Source organism: Protopterus annectens, chromosome 14.part0 (assembly GCF_019279795.1).
Source record: "Protopterus annectens isolate FY-2018-M chromosome 14.part0, PAN1.0, whole genome shotgun sequence".
NCBI classification, from domain to species: Eukaryota; Metazoa; Chordata; order Ceratodontiformes; family Protopteridae; genus Protopterus; species Protopterus annectens.
In genome coordinates this window covers 1052296688-1052308973 of record NC_056748.1, presented here as the reverse complement: position 1 = coordinate 1052308973, position 12286 = coordinate 1052296688, and the positions used below count along the sequence as shown (strand labels likewise).

Below are 12286 nucleotides of genomic sequence, written 5' to 3'. Positions count from 1 at the left end.
GAATCGCGACCTCCCTGGTTTTGCAGACCACCCCTTCCTCTAGGGCAATGTCTACCATTTCCTCCTCCTCCTCTGAAGGAGGAGTCACCCTGTGCCTTTTGGAAAAACCTCTGGGACTTCTTGAACCACATCTTACCTCCCCTCTGACCCTTAGAGTATGGTCTAGAGGGTACAGTACAATGTACTTCCACGGCAGAGTGTGTTTTTCCTTCTCGCTCACCGGGTGAGTGTCCTTTACCTTGGATCCAAACAATGAGGAACCGTCAAAGGGGGCATTGGTAAAGGTAGACTTGAACGGTTCTGCAAAGTTACACAAACACATCCAGGAATGATGCCTTAGGGAAATTCTTGAACCTGCTGCTCTACTCGCTCCATCGGCTGCATATGAAATAAGCCGCATGGAAGAGTTGATGATAGAGTTCAAGGTGGACAACTGGGCAGAAACCTTGTCAGGGACTCCCTCAGTACATGTACCTTGTAAAGAATCTCCTAACTCTAAGGAGATCTCTCTGAAGCCTCATGAAGTGAGTAAGGTAGTTCAGTGATCTAAGGGTAAATGCTGCAGAACTATAGATATGCTTCCCGTATCTGTCCATCATTTGAGACTCCTTATTCGGCAGATGAACAGAAGAAGTCTCAGCTAGCTCCTTCTTAGTGGCCACCGCCACCACCATGGCATCTACGGGAACACCCTTAGACAAAAAAATCTTTCTCAGGAGGGGTAGAAAGAAAACATTCAGTCTCTTGGGGACTGGCTCCATGGCATCAGCAGTATCCCACACCTTCAGACTAACTAGATCCATCAGTTCATCGAAGGGTAGAGACACACAAGAGGCTGAAGGTTGAGACCCAAAAGCCTTCAGGTACACAGACTCCTCATCAGAAGGGGTGACAGTGGGCCAGCCACATCTCTGCTTAAGGATTTCCAGGATGTCTACGAAGGAGACATCATCAGAGGATGACTTGGGGGACCCTTCTGACTCCTTGAGGTGTCAGAGTTCAGAGACTCAAACTGGGAGTCTACATGCTTCCTCTTACATGTTCTCTTCCGCAGGGGCTCCTCAGAAGGACATTCTGGGGAGTCTCGGAAGAGTGGGGGCCACTGGCCGGTGGCTCCTGAGTCTGAGGGTCTCTGCTGTCCATGGAGGGAGTAGGAGCTGAGACAGAAGTAGGTGCTTTAGGGAAGAGTTTCGGTACCTCTGGTAGGAGCTGACGATCGGGCCAGCACACTCCTCATCTCGAACGCTGACCTCTCCAGCTCCAAAGACCTCACCGGTTTTCAGGAGACTGAGGATGTCGTCGGCTCCAGAGCCATCAGGTCTGAGATAGACATAGGGTCCGAACTCACCCTAGCCGACGCGCCGAGAGGAAGACTTGGAACCGAAGTTCAGTTCTAAGCATCCCTGTCGGGCCGACTGGGGATCTTTGGTCCCTAGACACTACTGATGGTGCCGAAAGTGTCGGAGCAGAACTCTGCTCCAAAGCAGCCACAGGGGGAGCCGGAACCAAAGGTTCCACCAGTGGTACTAAACACTCTGGCTCAAAAGACCAGCATGGCTCAGAGGCGGAATGATCGCAGAGGGCTGAACAGACTCAAGTGGCTCTGGAACCGACTGGGTCGTGGCCAACAGCAATTTGGGCAAAGCAGATGACTTCAACAGTCTCAGCGCTACCCTCTCCACATCTTCTGCCGATAAACTCTTGGAAGACCTGGATGACAGAGTAGGAAAGCAGGATCTCTGAGTTATCAGAGATTTAAATATATTGGAGACCGGTACAGGATCCATAGACTGGCTCCGTGAAATGGTCTCAGTGGTCGGCTCCGAAATACTTGGAACCGACTCTGTAATCCCCATACTGCTCTCAGTCGGCACCGAAGTCTGTGGAGTCGAAGAGACAGTAGATTTGTCTGATTTGGTGATTTTAAGAGGTGGCTCCGAGACACCAGCCGATGTCGGGAAGGCCCTCAGAGGATTTAGACTTTCCCTTAGTAGATTTGGAAGAGGATAAAGAGCTAGATAGATCTTCCTCAAAGGGAGGTTTAAGAAGACCTTTTAGGATGAGCTTGTTTTTCCTCTCTTGCAACACCCTAGGACTAAAAGCATGGCAAAATAAACACGTCTCCTGTAAATGGATGGCCCCCCCCAAACAGTAAACGCAGTTACCGTGACCATCCGTTATGGACATTTTTTGAGAGCACTTAATACATTTTTTTAAAGCTAAATGGCTTATGATCCTTACTCTCTTTGGACATTCTCACAGAATGGGCACACGCACACAGAGAAGGAGAAGGAGGACTAGGTCCTCTAATTAAAACGGGCCTAGCCCTGCAGGAAAGAGGAGGACACCATGAGGACTAGGTCCTGTAACTTAAACGGGCCTAGCCCGAGCAGGAAAAGAAATGAAGAAACTAGGTCTTCCAACTAAAACAGACCTAGAAAGTTACAGTAAGGATAGAATTTCACACACTCAAACAGTAATATCAGCAAAACAAGTGGGAATCCGCAAAAACTCAGACTTATGACAAGAAATAACAGAATGTAGTTCTGTTAACAATGATAGCAAATCCAACAATGCTAACAAAGTAACAAGCGGAAAACCGCCAAACTAGACAAGCCTATTAACAACACACAGTCTAACAGAGCACAAAAGGCGCCTACAACTACTAAGTTTATGAATACACGAAAACCAGCACACAGGATAGCAATACTAAGTCAAAAAAGGCCAAAGGCCAACAATTGCACCAAATGGCGCAAGCATAAAGCTAAGTACTCTAATAGCAACTACGCTAACTATCAATAAAACAGTAACAGTTTTTTTTTCTATTTTAACTAAACAGAGCCAAAAATTTTGGAAAAAGGTTTAAGTAAATGCAACACTTAGCCAGAGCCAAAGAGAAGCACAACCAAACTCGTTGACGTGGCAAACGAGATCTGGGGATTGTACTGGTGCACCATGGGATACCTACCTAGCCACGAGCCAACTAGAAGACTTCCAGCTTGTAAATAGGCAGAGTCAGAGCAGAGGATCGGCTCCGATTCCATATGCAAGAATGAAGGTGAGATAGGACTACAGAACATCACTTGTTCTATATGGACAGACTCAAAAAACTCCAACTATTCTCTGTCTCATATCGCCTACTTGCAGGCAATTTCTGCTTGACTTACAAAGCCATGTCTAACCCAGCTCTGTTAGAAATGCTACATGTAGGGAAATCACAATCCCACCACACCACATGCTCCAGAGACCTCAACCTCATTACTACAATCAACAGAACATGTTGGAGGGACAGGTTCATAACCCAGAGACTGCCCATGCTATGGAATAGACTTCCCGTACATGTCAAACAGAGCACCTCACTGGCTTCTATTTCCCATCCACTCAAGGTATCTCTTGAAAATTCACCCCAAAGTTCACTCCAGTGGTTCTAATCAACAGAGGCACTGGGAACTAAGGTCGGGTGGCAAGATGCCAGGGTAATCCTATGGGCTAGGCTTGTAAAGGCTCCAGAGCAATTAGCCTAGTACACACCTATGTATAAAATACATATTATTGAGCTTCACAACCCAGAACAGTTACTAAATTGTCCCATACATCGGATCTTACTATTACAGTGTCATATTTTGTTTTTATTCTCACAGCTGATCTTCTCTTGTTTTTAAATACACTTTTACTTGCAGTTTTCTTGCTGCTTTCCTTTTTTGCCTGCTGTTACTGCTGCAAATGTTTTAGTTACTGCATTATCTGCTGTCACAAAAACAGACCCCTTCTCAGTATGTAGCTGCTTTCCTCTTTTACTTTGTCACTCCTGCATAATGCGTTCTCTACTGCAACTTCATCTGGTTCATTTTCCAAATCCTCAGCAGTTCCAAAAAATTATCATCTAGTGCAACTTATGAAACAGCAGAACTGTCACCTGGATCATCCTGATCAATTATTTTTAACAGAACATCATATTTAAGCCCTCCTGCCACCAGGTCTGTTATCTAGGCCACTTCCACAGAATCACTTACTTCTTTCTCCAAGGAAATAGCTAGATGCTGATCATTTATAACATACACCACACAAGAATCTTTGTTTACATTCTGAAGATCCATATCGAACAAATTTGTCTTCAAACTCACCAAAGTTTTTCGCTCCTCCTCCATGCTGCTACTTCCCTCAAATTTCTTTCTTGCTGCTGTAGTAGCCTTCTTGCATCATCTAGCAGCTCCAAGGAGTAGGAGACCTTTATATTAAATACCATATTTACAGTATTTACAATATGTACATATACATTTGCACATATTTACTGCCTTTTACATTCATCTTTCATCAACGCATAACTTTATACATAGAAAATGAATGGAAATAGAGAAGGAACTCTGACATCCACCCTTTTTAAAAATAATCAAAAGTTTATTTTTTTCAATATCTCTACCAATATCTATTTCCCACTAAATTTTAATTTATTCAATGTTGGGTTCCATATAGTCCACATTATATAAACCATCTTTCTAACTGCGGTGGTGGTGCTGCGGTAGCATTGTTGCCTCAGTTAGACGTTGTCCGTTTGATTCTCAGTTAGAGCGTCTTGTGTGTGGCAACATGCGTGAATGGGCGTTCCTTCGTTGAAGGTTGTGCGTTAGGCCCAGCAAGCCAGCACGTAAAACTCTACTGACAATCATTAGCGGACCAGAGTTCCGCTGTGGCGACCCCTAACCAGAAAAAGCCGAAAGACACAAATATAAACCATCTTTCTATATTTTGATGTATTCCTTTTACTACAATAGGCATATTCCAATATATCCATGCTTTTATTCATTTAATATCTTCCAAGACATTATGTTCACATCATTTTCCCTATAATTTTTTCACCCTTTCGCATCTTAAAAAAACATGTTCTGTTTCAGCCTCATCACAATAATTGCATACTTTTTCTTCTATTTTTTATACGGCATATTCGATTTAACTGCTAATTTACTGATTGAAAATCTCCGTAGAAAATCTCTACATGCTACATATTTCTTATACCATTCTAATCTCAACTGCATGGCTTTTACCACAGAAAACACAGTAATATGCATTCATTATATTTAAATATAATTCTTTCCTAATATGGTCTATATCACCATCTTTATTTTCCATAACATTTTTTCTTGATAAACTTTTATTTCCCGATTCAAACATTTACCTCTTTTAAATTAACTTATGATATACCATATTTTTCTTTTACTTTTTTCATTACTGTACTTACTGACTTATTGTCCTCTTTTAACCATATCAGTACTTTGTATAAATTCAGTGAAGCTGCATAAACAATTGGGTTTATCAAATCCAACTCTCCTTTTTCTTTAACATATCACACACCTCTTTTCACTGGATTTAACCTGGCTCCCCATACAAATGAAAACACAGTCAACATTAATTTGTTTTCATATTCTATAGGGATCATAAACACACTTGCTAAATATGCAATTGTTCCCAATAATAAAACATTTATTAAATATATTTTTGTGTGACAATGTATAAGTTTTCCAAAATACATATATATTCCTTACTTTTCGTATTACATCTTCCCATTGCTGTATTCCATCTCCTTATCAAATTTTATAGCTAATACTGCTATCTCTTCCATATAAAACATAATATTTCTATTTCACATAATATTCCTCTCTCTTTACTTTTATCCCTGTTTATAATCATTCCTGCACCTCTCAGATATCGATTAAGTTGCTTAATGGCTACTTCTATCCAGTCTTTACTCTGTCATTAAAACAATATCATCCACATAAGAGAACATAATTGGTACTTTAATCTATTCTATAGTCATACATTCTGCTACTTTTAATGATGTATTAAACTTACTAATCACTGCATTAATAACCAATGCAAATAAAATACTACTCACTGGACATCCCTGTCTTATAATGTTCTTTACATCTATTTCTTGACTTAACTAATCATTCACTACAAGCTTTAATTTATTTTTTCATATGCTGAAATAAATACTTTTACTATCTTCTCACTTATATTTTTTCAATATGTCCTATAAAATTTCATGTTGCATCCTGCCAAATACCTTACTCAAATCATCAGTCATGATTTTAACCTCTGCTTTCCTATTTATTACATCAACTATAATTTCCCATATTATCATTAACAATGTTTGGCTTCCTTTTCCCTTTTTTCTAAATATGTTTTTTCTAATATTTTATTTAATTTAGTCTCCAATCTCTTTTCTATCAACCTCATAACATTTTATAATCTGAATTATTTAAAACTATTGGTCAACAATTTCTTATATACTCTTTCCCCTTTTTCCATACAAATTTCATAACTCCAAACACATATTTCTTCTTGTCCAAAACTTCCTCTAACCATTCATTTAATACTTCCACAAAGTACTTCTTCTGCCAATCTAACATATCTTATTACATATAATCATCTATTCCATCCATATATGTTGGTGATTCTACATTTACTATATTTAACACATTACTTACTTCTTCCAATGTTCTACATTTACTATATTTAACACATTACTCACTTCTTCCAATGTTATTCTTTTTCTAAAATGTCATTATCTTGTTTTAACTTTTTAAACTTTCCATCTTTTTCTTTCTTAGTTTTTTTTGGGGGGACAAGTTTTTGTTGCCCCTAATATTTTACAGTACCCTTGTTTCCTTCTACATTTATAATACCTGGAATATGTTCTATCCTTTCATTTTCCATTTTCAGTACAACACAACACTCCCAACCCCACTGTCTATAAACCTCTATTATCATTATTTTGTAATGTCCATAACATCTTTACATACAGTCTTTAAATAGTCTTTTAGAGATTCTTTTTTTAATTCAGTTTGAAACTAAACAAATTTTCTTTGCTGCCTCACTGTTAAATGTTTGCAAAACATATAAATTCCATGGATTGCAGTTTTTCTTTAGTTCATGTTGTTCCAAATATTTCTCCATGTACTATCTTGATTCAAATGTAATGTCACAAAAAGTATCATTAGTATGAATGAATCTTCTAACCTCTTTCTGTGATATCCCCAACTGTGAAATTATGTCATCCCAAATATCATACCTGTCCACTGCTTTCTCTGCTTAACAATCTATTCTTGCTAAATACTTCTTGCTCCTTCATTCTGTCTTATCTTCTCTTTTTTCTCTGTTTTATTTATTCTGCATACAGCTTCTATCTTTTCAATTCCTCCACTTCTTGAATTTTCTCCATAATATCCCCCTACAAAATCTCCTTTTCACTTTCTGTCTCACTTTGATTAATTAAATCCTGCAGATAAACATCCTGCAACCATCCTTATTGGAGCTTCCTGTGTTTTGCCCTCTGCCTAAAACAGCATTTCCTGAAAGATAACTTCTGAATCTTGCAAAGGTACAACCACCTTCTCACTACTCTGGACATATGCTTCTCCCTTCACACTGCATGTTATTCGAGACTTGCATGCCTCTGCCTCTTTCAGTTCTTCATTTTGCAAAGGAACAACTGCCTTCAAACCTAACATATCCTCCAGTCTCTCTTTCCCTGTAAACTGCTCTCCAAATGATACACTTGAAATCAGTAACTCTTCTGACACAATCGTGTCCACCATACTCCTTCCTGCTTAGCTGAGCAGCCAATGCACCTGGACTGGAAACAGGAAGAATCACAACAACCAGTGCCCCGCTGAAAAAGAGTAGGGTTCTTGATTTAAACAATCCATAATTACACAGTCAATTCTGTGCATTCTTATTTAGAATATACATTTTTCAATTATTTAATACATGCACTATTTCCAAATCACATCCTCTTTTTACATTTTGCTTCATCAAATAAATCACATACTTCTTCATTTTTAGACCCCCCCACTCCAATTTCCACAATCAGTACTTTATTTTCTTCAACATCATTGCCAAATCCCATTTTTCAATAAACATAATTTCCTTAACCCTATCATTCCAGACCAACCATAGCATACCAAACATTTTTTTATCAAGACTTTCAACCGCTTTCTTATTTTTTTTCTATAATACCCAAATTCGATTATATCCATGTTTAAATTATTCACATATTTAAATTTATTCACATATTTCTTTTTTATAATATTTCTCCATAGCATTTTTGATCTACTAAATTTCAAAAAACATGTTCACAAGTTTCAAATTCCTCACAATATAAACATACTCTTATCTTTTATAATTTTATATGGCATATTCGCCTTTACTGGTAATTTTTGTATAGACAGTCTCTATAAAAAAAAAAACTACTTTCTATATGTCTTTTACATCTTTTCATTCTTGCAATGATAGCATTCTTTTTCTCACCATTTAATTCCTTCCAAGGATATAGCCTATAATATTTTCCATAATCTTTTCATAACATTTTCTCTCATCAGTTTTATTTGGTTTATCAAAATGTGAAATACCACTTATGCAAAACTGGAATGGTCGAATGCGTGTTTTCCACTTTCCATAATGATAATTCTGAAATGTTTGAATCCTCATAAGCAAATGGTTGTCTGCATTCACTAACATGGGACTGACATTCTGACAAAATATCAACACTACAGTGGGGATCAGGAAATTTACCCTTTTCCTCACTGTAGTGTGATCTCTGAACTGGAATACATAATATGCCAGGGGTGTGGGGGGAGTAAGGGGGCTTGCTCACCTGCAAAAATGTTAGCAGTAACATGGAATTTCGACACTGGAACTTCCAGTGTTTGAATGTCGATTCCTATGATTACTATTTTTGACATTTTGGTAATTCAGTATTACCAAAGTTGGATAATTAATTAAATCAAAAACTAGAAAACTGTTTTGATTTTCCACATTTTGATAGTAAACCATTTCATTCATATTTATTTTCCACAATATAATCTTGACTTGATAATTTTCTATTTCTTTATTACAACAAACTCTTCTTTTTCTTGAACTAGAAAACAATCAACCATTCTGTTTTTATATTTTAAACCTATTATTTTTGTTAATAATGAACCTTCATTTTCCTTTAAACATTTCATTACTGTACATAAGTTTAATGAGGACATATGGTCTTATAGGGTTTATAAACCCTAAACCTCCTTTTTCACTTTTCACATACAGTACCCCTCTTTTCACAGGGTTTAACCTCAATCCTCAAATAAAAGAAATTATGCTCTCTCTCTCTCTGTATATATATATATATATATATATATATATATATATATATATATATATATATATATATATTTCTCTAAGTTTAAAGGAAGACTATAAACACCAGCTAGATAAGCTATCTTTGTTAACAGCACATAATTTATTAAAGAGACTTTCTTTTTAAAAGGAAAGCCTAAAAGACTTCCAAAGAACACGCAGATGTTTTCCTACTTCTATTTTTTATTTCCCTATGGAATTTACAATTTTCTATTTCCCAAAGTTTAACCCAAGGATCTTAATTTTATCCTTATTGAAATGTATTCCACTAATCTTTCCCTCAAAATCTAAACCTTGACTTTTGTCTTTATTTAATACAAAACCAATAACCTGTATAATACCTTGCATTTGTTTTAACACTGCATCCATACTTGATTTATTCCTTGTTGTAATAATGGTATTGTCTGTATAATTTAACAAAATAGGTGTTTTTATTCCTTCATTTGAAATATAGCTCATAATATCCATTTCCTTATTCATATACATAGATATTGCATTCAGCATTCATTACTAATACAAATAATGTACCGCCTTGTCTAAAACCCTTTTCTGCCTTTATATCTTTGCTAAACCATCCATTTATCATAATCTTCACTATATTATACTTGAATGCTGACATGCACACGTTTTAAGCCTCTTACTTATATTATATACATACAAATTTTATAATCTGTATTTTACGTCTTTCTTCTCTTCTTTTTTCTATATAAACCTAATGATACCACTTTATACCTGAAATGTTTTTCTAAGCATTCATTTAATACCTTTATAAACCATTTTTTTTTGCTGTATAATCATACAGTGGAGTCTCGATTATCCAAAATAATTGGGACCTAGGATAGTTTGGATAATCAAACTGTTCAGATAATCAAACATATAACTGCACTGGATAAAAAAAAATCTTCTAAAATTGTTTATTCTGCATGGAATACACTTTTCAACCATTCAGCGATTCCAGTGGACTATAAAAATATTTTTCACACACGAGCTGGCTACAAGCCCAAAAAATATGCTCAAGCAAATACTTATAATGTTTATAAATTCAGACTTTATGATTTTTCCTACCTCAAAATTTTGGAAAGCTGGTTCTGATAACTGACATTTCGGATTATCAACATTTGGACAATTGACTCCCTACTGCATATTCTATTCCATCAGGTCCTGCTGCTGAATCTAAATTTATTACTTTTATTGCCTGTTCTAGTTCCTCAATTCATATAACTTTTCCTAAATCCTTATTCTGCGTGTTGGAAAATGTACATACCTTTTATTCTTTCAAGGTTTTTATTCTCTGCTCTTTAAACAATGTCTTAACTACATTTATAATCTTTTCATGTGTATTACACATTTTACCTGAATAATCTTTCATTTCCCTCATTACACTATTATTCTCTAATTATTTTACTTAAATATGGTGCAATTCTTTTTTTTTCTTTCAGGAAATATCTCTGTTTGAACTATAACTGTTCTATTTTTGTATTCAAATCATATCATTTCTGTTCCTTAATAAAAAAAAAAATCATTGTTCTTTAAACAATCATTTCATTGTTTAAATTCTTGTATATTATTTTTTCCATGTATAACTTCTCTCTTTCCCATGCTACATAGCGTTTTTTATTTTTCAGTTTAAAATTTAACGTCCATTCTGACCAATCTGTATAAAACTCTCTCATTTCTACATGATCTTGCCATAATGTCATAACCTCTTTTCTCCCCTTTAGCATCCCATTTCACTTAATTCATTATTTTTATACCTTTCCCTATTTTTATATATTCATCATTTCCCTTTACCATTATCCAAATTGCCCTGTGATCTGAAAAACTCTCAATAGCACTCCTTGTTTAACTAATACTAAGCTTTCTGACAATAAAAAATAATCTATTTCTGCTCTTTTTTCCCTGTTTATTTATTTTATTTTATTTATTTATTTTACATTTGTTGACCAGGTTTGTCCAACTGAGCTAAGTAGTCCTTTTTCAGTGGAGGCCCGGGGAAAAAAGCTCCATATGTTCTACAGATTATCATTTACAAAAATAAGTAAACAATCAACTGGTTTACAGAAAATATTCAAAGCAACAAATACATGAAAAACAAAGATTTACTACAGTAAACTAATCATTATGTCTGTCAGATTTAGAATCCTACATCATTCAGAAGGACTAATAATAGCTTTGTCACTAGATGTAAACTCTTACATTATGCAGATAAGAATGTATGTAATGTGCCTAGGATAGAGAAGTTAATGTGAGACAAGGTCTAGAAAGTTTAAGAAAGTTACATAAGTTGGAAGCAGATAGAGGTGTGCAGTTAGGGTTGATAAGCTATTTAAGAGGGGGTGGGTACAGAGGCAGGTACATTGGCTTAACAGGTATTCCTTAGTGGCTAGCTTGAATTGACTAAGTTGCTTGAGTGACCTATCTCTATTGGGAGTTTGTTCCAGGCCCTGGAAAGATTATAGCTACAGAGAATACATCCTTTCTTAGTTTTAAGTTTGTGGATTTGTAGCAAATCTAGGTTACAGCTCCGGAGGGATCTAGCAGGTATATAGTGGGAGATGACAGATGATAGGATAGGACAGTAAGAAGGCTAATAAAGGATAGAGTGGATGATCTGGAGTTGAGGGAGAAGAAGCTGGTGAGGTAGTTCTAGTCAGTTAAGGTGTTTGAGTGAGAGACAGTGATGTGACTTGTAAGTTTGACAGGCTGCAAATTTGGCTATCTTGTTGTAGGTATATTCAAGTTTGGCAAGGAGTATGGAGTTGATGCAAGTAAGAATTTGAGAGCCATATAATAGACTGGGTAGGAGGTAGGCATAAGAGAGAATTACTTTAGCTTCACTGGTAAGAAACTTTGTTAAGGTAGAGGAGGCCTAGTTTCTGATGAGTTTTCTTGATACTGTTGTTAATGTGTAGATTGAATTTAAGTTGGTCGTCAATGATGACACCAAGCAGTTTTGTGCTAGTTTCCACCTCAATGTGTGTGTTTGTGAGATGACAGGATTGTGAAAGTGGATTTAATGTGGTTGTAGTTTTTAGGAAGAAAAAGCAGTAGCTTAGTTTTTTGGGGTTTAAGGATAAGATAGTTATCAGAGAGCCAGTTTTCTACAGAG

At 36.3% G+C, this 12286-nt stretch overlaps 1 protein-coding gene across 2 annotated transcripts in view; it reads right to left on the bottom strand.

Moving 5' to 3' along the window:
- Nucleotides 1-12286, bottom strand: part of HPDL (4-hydroxyphenylpyruvate dioxygenase like) — a 555822-nt gene that overhangs the window by 67450 nt on the left and 476086 nt on the right. Inside the window, exon 5 of one of the 2 annotated variants that reach the window (XR_006362808.1) lies at nucleotides 4125-4228. The exons of the other annotated variant lie outside the window; for it this stretch is intronic. The gene's annotated coding sequence lies outside the window, so the exon portion shown is untranslated. The remainder of the gene's footprint in view (nucleotides 1-4124; nucleotides 4229-12286) is intronic. 2 annotated transcript variants of the gene reach the window in all.